The 11,944-nt window shown below is 38.6% G+C and overlaps 1 long non-coding RNA gene across 2 annotated transcripts; it reads left to right on the top strand.

Annotated features, from left to right (window-relative positions):
- The first annotated feature begins 1,645 nt into the window (after nt 1-1,645).
- LOC125128808 (uncharacterized) lies at nt 1,646-11,009 on the top strand. 2 transcript variants are annotated; one of them, XR_007135323.1, is made up of 3 exons: nt 1,646-2,019; nt 10,072-10,146; nt 10,713-11,009. It is a non-coding gene; the product is annotated as an uncharacterized LOC125128808 (long non-coding RNA). The 2 variants fall into 2 exon arrangements; XR_007135322.1 differs by having other exon boundaries at nt 10,072-10,481.
- The last annotated feature ends 935 nt before the right edge of the window (nt 11,010-11,944 follow it).

The raw sequence follows: 11,944 nt of genomic DNA, 5'->3' as shown, positions 1-11,944 counted from the left end.
CCTTTATCCAAAGGAAAAATAAATTTCTCATATCATTATGACAGTAGGTGCAGCCTGGAGCCAGGAGCCAGCTGGAGTTAGGCTCCTAACTTCCCACAGAGACTAAGAAATAGGGACTCCTTCTGTATTTCTTTATTTTTTTAAGGTCCTACCTTCAGCATATGGAGGTTCCCAGGGTAGGGGTCCAATTGGAGCTATAGGTGCCAGTCTACACCACAGCCACAGCAATGTGAGATCGGAGCCGCATCTGCAACCTACACCACAGCTCACAGCAATATCAAATCCTTAATCCACTTAGAGAGGTCAGGGATTGAACCTCATCCTCATGGATACCAGTCGGGGTTGCTAACCACTGAGCCACGATGGAAACTCAAGGACCCTTTCTTTCTTGATGCATGCATTTCAAACTATTGGTTTCCAGGTCCTTGAGGAAACATTCCTGGGTTATAAAGTGGGCAACAGGCATATTTAGCTTTTTAAAAGATTTGCAGACATGTCAAAGAATCAGTAGAATCACACATCTTCTAAAGCAAGTGTTCTAGGAAAAGGAAGAGAAGAAAGTGCTTCACTTTTTTCAGTCAAAAGAATTAAAAATTTTTTCCTTATTTTTAATTTGCATTTTCCCATATACAACTCATTATGCATGCATGGTCCTGAGGTCAACATTTCAAGTGGTGGCTTTACATCCTCCTATCCCAGCCAACAATTGTAGGAAATATTCTTTCTCTATATCGTGACTTAAGACTGTGGTCTAATTGACACTGCAATTTCCTGACCTGCCATCCTTCTTGATGATGACAGCAGTCCTTTGCTGAGCTAGTTCTGTGGTACTGATCTGCAGCATCCTGCATCTTGCTCCTCCAGCATTTCCAGTGAATTTGCACACACCAAATTCCCTGTATTAAATCCCTTTCTTCTTAAATCCCTTTTCTTCTTCTTCTTCTTCTTCTTCTTCTTCTTCTTCTTTTTTTGCCTTTTCTAGGGCCGCACCTTTGGCATATGGAGGTTCCCAGGCTAGGGATCCAATCGGAGCTGTAGCCTCCGGTCTACACCAGAGCCACAGCAACGTGGGATCCAAGCCGTGTCTGCAACCTACACCACAGCTCACGGCAACGCTGGATCCCCAACCCACTGAGCAAGGCCAGGGATGGAACCCGCAACCTCATGGTTCCTAGTCAGATTCGCTAACCACTGAGCCATGACGGGAACTCCTCCTTTCTTCTTAAGTACTGAAAGTGTTGTCTGTTTTCTACAACTGAACACCATTTCATACACAGCTGAAAAAAAAGATTTCATCAAAATAAAAAGATTTCATCAAATGAGTCGCAACCTGTTTTAGACAGTTTCTTTAAGATTTTTAGTTTAAACACTAGATGTCTAGAATTTGATATTTTAGGTGATTTAACTAGTGAAATTAATACTCTAAAAGGCATAGGTAAATATCTGCTAACTTTTGATTATTTTATGGATAACATGAAATAGTTGAGACTTGAGTGTTTTATTAATTTGGTTGGGAAACTTGGAAAACAGATGTCCTTGGCAGGGATTTCTTTTTTCTCCCTTTTAACTCTTCATGTAAGAAAAGGAATGCAATTGTTTGAGTAGTCCAAAGCATAGTGAAATTTTAAAATAGAGGGGATGTAGCTAATCTGGGAGGTTCCCATTCCCAAGTTTAAAGGAGTAATCCTGTTTCATATAAGAATACCCAACTCTTCCCATCGTTATAGACATGTAGGTCCTCTCATGAACAAATAAAAGGTCAATTCTCTTCCCTTTGAATCTATGCTGACCTTTTCACTTACATTGATCAGCAGAATGTGGCAGAAATGGCTGTAAATTCTGGTCTAGTCCTTGAGTCCTAGCAACACCTGTTTTTGCTACTTTGGAAGTCAGCCACTGTTAGAGGGTTCAGACTATCATACTGAAGACAGAAGACACTTGGAAAGAGCTCCAGGGATATGAGACTATGAAGGGCCACAGCCAGCCCTCAGCCATTCCAACTATCCTCCAAGGCTCCAGGTAGCTTTCTGTATTTGCACCTGCTGGCCCTTCTCTAGAAAGCTCTTCACTCTCTGTTCCTAACTAACCCAAATCATCCTTCCAGACTTCCCTCAGGAGTCACTAATTGTAGATATCTCAGAGAAGTATGAAAATGTGATAATCATTGCCCAGTTCTTCTAGGGATTCTAGCCTGAGGGTGAAGTGGGAGAGATGGGAAAGGCTTCATATATAATTAAAATAATTTTCTGCTTATTTAGTAAATGATTACTAATTGCTCATGTTACTAGTAAAAAATACTAGTAAAACTAAATATTGCTCATTATATAGGGAATAAGTGTTATATATTATAATGCAGTGAATAGATTATAATATTTTAAATATAAAATAATAAAGTTATGTGATACATATAAATAATGACTTTGTAATATTTATTATTACATATAGCATTTTACTCTTAGTAATAGTAGTAAACATTTAGTAAATAATAGTAATTATTGAAAGATAAAGTGCTAAACCTTATAAGGGCTATGTGTGTGTGTGAGTATACATGCTTTCCAGATTCTTTTCCCATATAGCTTATTACAAAATATTGAGTATATTTCCCCATGCTCCATGCTATATGATATGTCCTTGTTGTTTATCTATTTATAGATAGTACATATATATATATATATATATATATATATACATACACACATATTTAAGATCACTCTAGGTAGTTTATCTCTGCATATTCTTGAGTATAAATAATAAAAAATATGTAGTTTTTCTTTCTTTTCTGTGTGCTTAGAATCAAGCAGATACAAATTAAAACTACAAGGAGATAACACTAAACTCCACTAGAATAACATTTAAAATATCTGATAATGCCAAGTATTGACAAAGATGCAGAACACTGCAGAACTTTTTAGGGAAAAGTGTGTTTTTTTTTTTAATCTACAAAAGTAAAACATATTCATACTCTATGACCCAACAATTACACCTCCAGGCAAATGTTTAAAGGAAATGCATATGTACATCAAAAGATAATGAAGAATGTTTAAACAATATCATTTGTAATTTGAAAACTTTCAACCTGCTGTAAAGAGTTGAATGAATAAATCAGTTGTGGTCACTTTATACAAGAGAATCTTATGCAGAAATAAAGGAAACACTGCTTTATACTCAAAACCTGGATGAATCTCATATATATAATGTCGATCTATAGAAGCCTTATACAATAGTGATACATAGTTTATAATTCCACTTAAAGAAAATTCTATAACTAGAAAAGTTTGCTGGTATTAAAATTAAGCAAAATTCATGCAGTTAAAATATGGCTTGGGGAAGGGCATGAGGATATTTTCTGGGGTTCTAGAAATGTTCAGTTTTTGACCTCGCTGGTATTTATATGAGTGCATGTCTTTTGTGATAATTTAATAAGTTGTCTTTACTATTTGTATACATTTCTGAATGTATAATTCAATAAAAGTGCTTATTGAAAAAAGTCAACAATTAAGGTATTAACAAAAGATGTCGTGATCATTGCATTTTGGGGTGTGATTATATAATCTGATATGGATGGGCTCATGCTTTTAGCTGTAGCACATACAGATAGAATTACCCTGAAGAAAATCTTAACAGATGCAGACTATAGCCTCTGAAATGGATTAGCAATGAGATCCTGCTGTGTAGCACTGGTAACTATGTCTAGTCACTTATAATGGAGCATGATAATGTGAGAAAAAAGAATGTATACATGTATGTGTAACTGCGTCACCATGCTGTACAGTAGAAAAAAAATAATGTATTCGGGGAATTAAAAAAAAAAATCTGAAATAGGAGTTCCTGTCATGACACGGCAGAAACAAATCCATGTAGGAACCATGAGGTTGCGGGTTTGGTCGCTGGCCTAAGTGGGTTAAGGATCCGGCATTGCCATGGGTTGTGGCATAGGTCACAGATGTGGCTCAGATCCTACATTGCTGTGACTGTGGTGTAGGCTGGCAGCTGTAGCTCTGACTCAACCCCTAGCTGGAAACCTCCATTTACTGCATAAAAAGTAAAAAAAAAAAAAAAATTGAAATAAAGAAATCCATGTCTGTAAGAAAATAAAGGAAAAATCAGTGTCATTCATGTAACATTCAATACCTCCTTTAAGGAATGACTCTCTTGATGCATTGAAATGTATGGTGATTTTCAAATATTTTATTCTAACACTCAGAAAGAAATCTATTTTTAATCTGCATGTAATTTTTAAAAGTGTATGTAGTAGCCTACCTTCCACCTCTATATATTTCTTTTTCTGTATATTTATTGAATGACACTCTAATAAAGTATCATCACCATCTTTAGTTATCATCATTATCATTATTCCATTGCTTAACAGTAACTTTTTTGGTTGCACAACAAGCCTCAGAGTTTAGGAAGTCAAACAGATATAAGATTCAGATTCTACAAGAGCAAACAGATTCAGACAGACCACAAGATTTTCCTAATTTCTTATTGCTTATGTATGATGGAGTTGCACCATAGTGTAATTCTTTCTTCATTTGGCCTTGGTTGCAAGCCACAGAGACCAAAGAAAGAAAGAAAGAAAAAGAGAAAAGGAAAGAAAGAAAGAAAAAGAAAGAAGGAAAAGAAAGAAAGAAAAAGAAAGAAAGAAAGGAAGGAAGAAAGGGAAAGAATGAAGGAAAGAAGGGAGGGAGGGAAGAAGAAGGGAAGGAAAAGAAAAAAAAAAGGAAAAAGAAGCCAGAATATGTATATCAGAATCACCTCAGGTGCTCAGTATTATTAAGAGTCTGGAGCACTTGTCTTGGAAAACTGGCAGGTCCAGGAAGCTCCTGTGGCTTGTCAGCAGGAACCATGATGCAGAAACCATCTTTGTGTTGCTGCTGTGATGACTCTGAGATCCAGAAAGATTTGTTACTTTCTCAAGATTCAAAGCCCTAAGAAGCAGGCCTGATGGACTAAGTTTTGGTTTTATGCCCATTCCTTGCCTATACCGAGGGTCCAAAAAAAATTTGAGATCTTTTTTTTTCCTGGGTGGAAGCAGTCAGAGTTGGGGAATTTCCCAAAAGGATTATTAGAATTTGGGGCTTCCCCTAAAGGGGATGTTAGGGTATTGATGGAGCTGGAGGGCCAAAAATGGCAAATGTCTTCTGTAATACTCATTCTCTTACTGGAGAAAAGACTAAGTAGATGAGTCATATTAGCAACTAGAATTATGATCAGGTGAAAGGAAGTCTGAGGGATGGTGTAGGTAGAACATGAGGTTACAATTAACTCCACAGACATTCAAGATTGAACCAACCTGGTACTTCTGGGAGACTTGGCAACACTCATGGATGTGTGGAGCTCAGGGTGTTGCTTTAAGATGAGGCCACCACTAGCTTTCCAGACTCTTGGCCTTAACTGTTGAAATACAAAATAAGGCTGCATGTCATTTTAAAGAGGTAATAGGGTGCAAAACAGAAAACAATAATAACAGAAGAACTAATGGATGCCTAAGAGAATATAAAATAACAATCAGTGGAGTGGCAACAAGAGAGGCTGAGACTGCTGCTGGTGTAGCAGCTGCAATAGTTTAGGAAAACAAGAGTTTTAAGGGAATGTATTTATTTACTAGGACTGGGGAGCTGTGATTCTTCAACATAATTTTCAATATGATCAATGGAATTCTAATATAATCATGGTTGAGTTCATTGTGTATGTGTATTAGTTTGCTAGGGCTGCCAAGACAAAGTATGATTAACTAAGTAGTTTAAATAACAGAAATTTGTTTTCTCACTGTTCTAGAAGATGGAAGTCAAGATAAAGGTGATGGCAGGGTTGGTTCCTTCTGAGTGCTCAGGGGGTGAATCCATGACTTGGTTCTTTCTGTCCCAGCTTCTCCTGGTTTGCTGGCAATCTTCAGCATCCCTTGGCTTATAGATGTGTCACCTGAATCTTTGTCTTCATGTTCACATGGCATTCTGTATATTCTCTATGTGTGCCTGTATCTCTCTTTCTTTCCTTATTTTTTAAATTTTTGGCTGCATTAGTGGCATGAAGAAGTTCCCAGCTGGGGAGTGAACCCATGCTACAGCTGTAACAAGGCTGGATCCTCAACCCACTGAACCACCAGGAAATTCTGCTTGTTTCTTTATCCAAATTTCTTTTTAAAAATTTTTTTATTATAATTGATTTACAATTTCTGTCAATTTCTGCTGTACAGAAAAGTGAACCTCACATTATCCTCCATCATGTTCTATCACATGTAGTTCCCTGTGCTATACAACAGGATTTCATTGCTTATCTACTACAAATGCAATGGTTTGCATCTACAAACTCAAAATGAAATTTCTTCTTTATAATAGCTCCCAAGTTGTACTGGATTAAAACTCACACTAATGACCTTATTTTAATCTATTTTTGTAAAAATTCTATTTCCAAATGAGGTCACTTTCTGAGGTACTGGGTGTTAGGGTTTAAACATATCTCTTTGGGGGACTCGATTAAACACATAACAGGAAATATGCTTGTTATTAATTAAGAGTAGTAATTTGTGGCTTGTAGTATCTTTCTCTGTAGAGCAAATGTCATATTCAACACTGTTTCATTTATAGGAACTGCTTGGTTTGGGAGAAGGTCAATAATTTTACTAGACTCAAGACAATGACAAGGAAGCAGATATTTTCTCCTGACGTCTGAACTTTATAAATTCTGCTAAGTTCCTAGTTTCATGTTTACTATGAAGTATAAACTCCTTTCATAGAAAAGTATCCAGTTTATCACATGATATTTAATGCATTTACCACATTTTTATTTTTTTCATCTTAATCTCAGTTTTTCAAAATAGTACTGAAGATTTTTCTACCATTAATAATTTTTTGGCCTTTAAGTATAACACTTAGGGAGGTGTTATTGGTTTGGAATGTAACAATAATGACTAATGTTTATCAAATAATTACTATGTGCTAGGAGTATAATGAGAACTTTATATAGATTATCTCATTCAATACTTGATTTATTCTCACTTTACATATGATGGCGCTGAGGCTGTAAAAGTTTCCATAAAAGCCAAGCAATAGTGAGTGGAGAATTTGGACTTAGGCTGATTCTAAAGTCCAGATGTCACCAACACACAGTACTGCTGACTAACCAGTTTCAGTAAATTAAGATATTTATATATATATATATATAAATATATATATTTGAATCACTTTGCTGTATGTCTGAAACTAACTCAACATTGTAAATGAACTATACTTCAATTAAAAAAAATCAATTCAAAAATTACCTCTAAATTTGTAACCAAGCAGGACTCTGTGAGGTCTTCCCAGAGTGGACCCCCTCAAATCCTGTCTTCCACCTGATTTTTATCTACAGAATAACTTTAGTCGAAAAACCAATTTGGTCAGAGAACTGAGAAAATACAGAGAAAAAAGAAAATAGTAGTAATAATTTAGCCATTCAACAAAGTCAAGGACCTTCAGTTCTTCTTCAAAGACTACAGGTAATATTCTGAGCCATATCCTTGGAGCTGCTTTGCAGGTGCTGAAGTCCCCACCAGGCAGAAGTCAACAGTATGCTGCCTACAAGCACATAGACCCTAGACCAGCTGGAACCAAAAGGTTGATGACACTGACTCCCAGTTACCTCACCATCAGATAATCAGGAAAATGTCCATGAGCAGATCACACTCTGTTCCTCAAGCACTATAAGACACCTCACTATCCCCTCCAAGGGGAACATTCTTTGAGGAACTAGCCTGCTGTGTTCCCCTCTTTGCCTGGCAATTAAAGCTACTTTTTGTTTCCTCCAACTCTGTCTCCGCATTTCTGTTTGGCATCAGTGTACAGAGGCAGCCCATATTTCGATAAGTTTGCCTTTCAACTCATTGCCCACGAACCATTATCTTTTTTATTCATAACTAGAAATTATCTGAAATACTTGCTGGGTAGTAAGAGCAACACTGAAGTCAACTGTTCTGCATATCTTTTGGGGAAGCTGCCAGTGGTGGGGGCGGGAGGGTTAGAGGAGGTGGCAGAGGGGAGAAGGTGGGGACAGGAAGGTGTATGGGGGCACCTGTGAAATTTTTTGGCTACACAGGACTGCACTGATGCTCTTTCCCTGCACTCTTCCCAGAAACTCAGGTAAGATGAAAGCAATCTTCCTCTTAGAGGGGAGACCCTGAGGGCCGGGCTCAGAGCATGAAGCTGACCAGTTGACAGCAGGCCTAGAGAGTCACTTTGAATGAAAAAAAAAAAAAAGGCACAACCTCAAAGTTGAGGATAATGTTTTATTCAGCAGAATTTCTGAGGACTTAAGTCCAGAAGACAGCCTCTCAAATAGCCAGGGTAGTGGATAGGGAGGAGCTAGGATATACAGAAGTGTTTGCAACAAAAATCAGAGAGTTGAAACATCAAAAGGTTACTGTTGGAGTTCCTGCTGAGGCATAGTGGGTTAAGAATTTGACTGCAGGGGAATTCCCTTTGTGGAGCAGTGGAAACAAATCCAACTAGTATCCATGAGGATGCTGGTTCAATCCCTGGCCTCACTCAGTGAGTCATTGCCATGAGCTACTGTGTAGGTCACAGATGTGGCTCAGATCCCACGTGGCTGTGGCTGTGGCCAGCGGCTGTAGCTCCAATTTTACCTATAGCCTAGGAGCTTCCATATGTAGTGGGTGTGGCCCTAAAAAGCCAAAAAAAAAAAAAAAGAATCTGACTGCAGTGGCTTGGGTCTCTGCAGAGGTGCAGGTTTGATCCCTGGCCTGATGCAGTGGGTTAAAGGATCCTGAGTTGCTGAAGCTGCAGCTCAGATTCAATCCCTTGCCTGGGAATGTTCATATGCCCTGGGTGTGGCCATCGAGGAAAAAGAGTTCCTGCTAACTAAAGAAAAACCAGACATCTCAAGTGCGTGCATTTAGCGCTTTCAGTATGGGAACAGGCAACAGTCTGGCTCATTGAAAGCATTCCTTAGATATTTGCCTTAAATATCTAGGGCCAGGATCCTGTTTTCTCCATCCTGAATCCCCTCACAGTGCACAGAGTGGCTGCAGTGGCTGCTGGCTTGATGGCTACACCGTCCTCTGTTTACTAATGTGGCAGATGATATTCTTTGTCCACAGTCAGAGCGAGTAGGATTTGCGGTAGAGTTGAAATATATTGGAGGAACACTCTTTAGGTATAAGCACTTTATTATAAAAAAGATTATTTTTTCTTTGGGCCCAGGCTAGCACTCTTCTGGGTAATTTCAGAAAGACATTCAGTGGTAAGGCATGAATTGTCTCTACCCTTGTGTCAGGACCAGATTAGACTTCTATGGATTTAAGAAAGGGAAAGACATATTTGCCTCAAATTAACTATTATCTCCTGTAAGGCTGGTAATGAATAAAAAAAAAAAAAAACTGCATTCTTTTCTTTCCAAAGTCTGGAGAGAATGGCAAACCTCAAGGCGGGATGCACTGACATATTCTTTGGCAAGCTTCAGCTTTGGAGTTTGCCCTGGAAAGATGCCACATCAAGAATCGTAGGGCCTGGGGTTAGTAGATGCAAATGATTACACTTAGAATGGATAAGCAATGAGGCCCACTGTGTAGCACAGGGAACTCTGTCCCATCTCTTGGGATAGACTATGATGGAAGATAATATGAGACAAAAAACGTTTATATATATATATATATATATATATATATATATGACTGGGTCACTTTGCTGTACAGCAGAAATTGGCACAACATTGTAAATAAACTATACTTTAATAAAACTGTGTATTAAAAATAAAATAATTCCAACCACCGGAAAAAAAAAAGAATGCAAAAGGACGCAAGAAGAAATTAAGCTTGCCATCAGGAACACTTTGCATTAGAAATTCTGTTTCAAAAACATCAGCTTCCAAGAGGTCTCCCTGTTTTCTTAATTATCTTCTCCCCCTTCTGTTCTAAAGGGAAGGTAATTTGCTTTTTAACACTTTCTCCCTGACTGAGTGTAAGTATCGTGGTTTTTTAGCAAGGTTTTTTTTTTTTTTTGGGGGGGGGGGGAAATGGGCTTGAGAGCTATACAAACAAATCCTTTATGATCTTTTACATTTATTCTTTTCCTCCAGGAATGTGCTGAGGTTTCCAGATAGTCGTGTGATGATGACCAAATTGGATGGCGAATGGGAACTTCTCAACAGCAGGTACTGGCCAGCCAGCAGGACATGGGCTTGTCCCATGGCAGCAGAATGTTGCTCTGTAGGCCAATAGCAAGGCTGGGAAATGGCCTGATCTGAACAGGAGCCAGTGCTGACTGCACCTCGCGCTGCCATCCCCAGGCAAGCCCTGCCCTCACTGCTGAACTTGCAGAACTGCTCAGACAAAGGCTCCCTGTTGACTCTGGGCATAGACCTCCCACAACTACAAGATAAAACAGAGGGAGATGAACACATGTTGGAAGCTAAGCAAATAACTTGGGGGATAATACCTTTAAATGCTTATATATCTAGATCCTGACCTTTTAAACTTCAATTTCGAGGTATGCAAATATGATGGCATGGTTACTCTAAGTCTTGTGCAGTGTGTGCTGAAGCAGCTCCTGTTCTAGGTGTTGGGATCTAAATGTTATTTTGCTATCAGTTCAATTAGCAGGAAGTCTGCCAAATAACTTGTACAGGGAGAGGGACCGGGGAGCCTCAGAGCCACACTGACTGGGGAGGGTGTTATGGATGAGTGAAACTGAAATCATGGTCTCTTCCTCTACTCCCAGCCTCCTTGGTGACCTGCGGCAAATCTGAAGCAAGAAGTTTTGTCATAACAACAATCGAAGAGATACAGTGGGCCTGACACTGTTTTTTATGAGTTGTCATCTTTATACCTTTGAATTGGAAATGAATCTATAACCTATTAGGCTAACAGAAAACTGTTGCAGGTTTATGTTAAGATAACTAAAAGCAAGCATTTTGGAGTTATCAGATAAGAAGGGCTAAGTATCTATAAAATATCATCAATATAATGTTGAATTACGCAGTAGATTATTTTATTATCTTTACAATGACTTTATATTTATTCCAAAAAAGGAAATATAAAAGAAAGAAAGAAGAAAGGGAAAAGTTTCCAGTTACTATATCTGAAGTTGAACTACTGGAATGTTAAATATAATTACATTGCTATGTAAGCGAAGTTAACTTCAATGTACCTGCATTTTCCCTGGGGAGAATGGTATTTAGACCATCACACAATAACCAGCTAGTTCAAGTCTGTTTTGGAAACCAGCAAATAGCACAAAGAAGTGCTGGGTCAGAGAAACAGGACAGGGAAGTATGAATGGGAGAGCACTGGTCCACGTGATACCCTCTCTGCCCCTCCTCCTAGCCCTCTGCTAATTACTTGCTTACTGGTGGGAAAGTTCTATTTCTCTGTGTGTGTCTCTCTGTCTCTCTCAACTTTTTTTTTCATTCTGTCCCAAGAAAATGCTTCTCCCTTAACAGTTTACTCATGGCATGTCAAAAACAACCCCTTCTGAAAGCATAAGAATTCTGATTCCTTCATTCTCTAAGCAGATGTGGAGGAAAAACGTCACTTGCAAGGTCAGTAAACAAAAGATGTTGCAGCCATCAAGTTATCAGCCACTACAGTTGCCCTGATGGTGAGCCCTGAAGGAACTCAGAATGGAGACAGACAGGCTACCAGCTACCAAGGCATCAGCCACCGCCCCAACAGTGCACCCTGAGGGGATTCGGGATGGGAAAGAACAGGTTAATGCCCCTTGATTTTTAAAGCGCCAAAGGAATTATTTCAATAAGCCCAGACTCTTGCATCTTTCCATATTTAGAAAAGCACTAAATTCATGAACTTGAGAAGTCTGGTTTTCTTTAATTACCAGTAATTTTTGATGTTCCGACTACATGGTTTTTGTTGCACAAACTCCTATATGCCCTTGGCTCATCCCTTTCCCCTTTGGAGCCATCTCTGTATGATAAATACAACAATTGTCTCTGT

The sequence above is a fragment of the Phacochoerus africanus genome, chromosome 6 (assembly GCF_016906955.1).
Source record: "Phacochoerus africanus isolate WHEZ1 chromosome 6, ROS_Pafr_v1, whole genome shotgun sequence".
Taxonomy (NCBI): domain Eukaryota; kingdom Metazoa; phylum Chordata; class Mammalia; order Artiodactyla; family Suidae; genus Phacochoerus; species Phacochoerus africanus.
The sequence above is the reverse complement of the archived record's forward strand: the minus strand, read 5'-3'. Positions and strand labels throughout refer to the sequence as shown.